Raw genomic sequence first — 355 nt, 5'->3', positions numbered from 1 at the left:
TAAAATTTTTTAAAATATATCTAATTTAATATCAATAATTTTATATATATAATATCTATAATTTTAAACATATAACATTCATAATCAATCAATTGAAATTGGTTTGTTATTATTTAATATTTATTTTTTTATTTTGCACATCATAAACCAATAGTTTTTTATGTATCTAATTTTCATAAATGGAGACTAATCGAATTTGAAATTTTAGATTTTTTTTATAAAATATATTGTGGTAATTTAAAAATATTTTTTAGGATTAATGATATAAGAATTTAAAATTTTCATTTAGAATAAAGATTGTATAATTATGTATGTAATAAACTAATAATGAAGGAGAAATTTTTGAAATTTGATT

This window comes from Arachis ipaensis, chromosome B10 (genome assembly GCF_000816755.2).
Source record: "Arachis ipaensis cultivar K30076 chromosome B10, Araip1.1, whole genome shotgun sequence".
NCBI classification, from domain to species: Eukaryota; Viridiplantae; Streptophyta; class Magnoliopsida; order Fabales; family Fabaceae; genus Arachis; species Arachis ipaensis.
The sequence above is the reverse complement of the archived record's forward strand: the minus strand, read 5'-3'. Positions refer to the sequence as shown.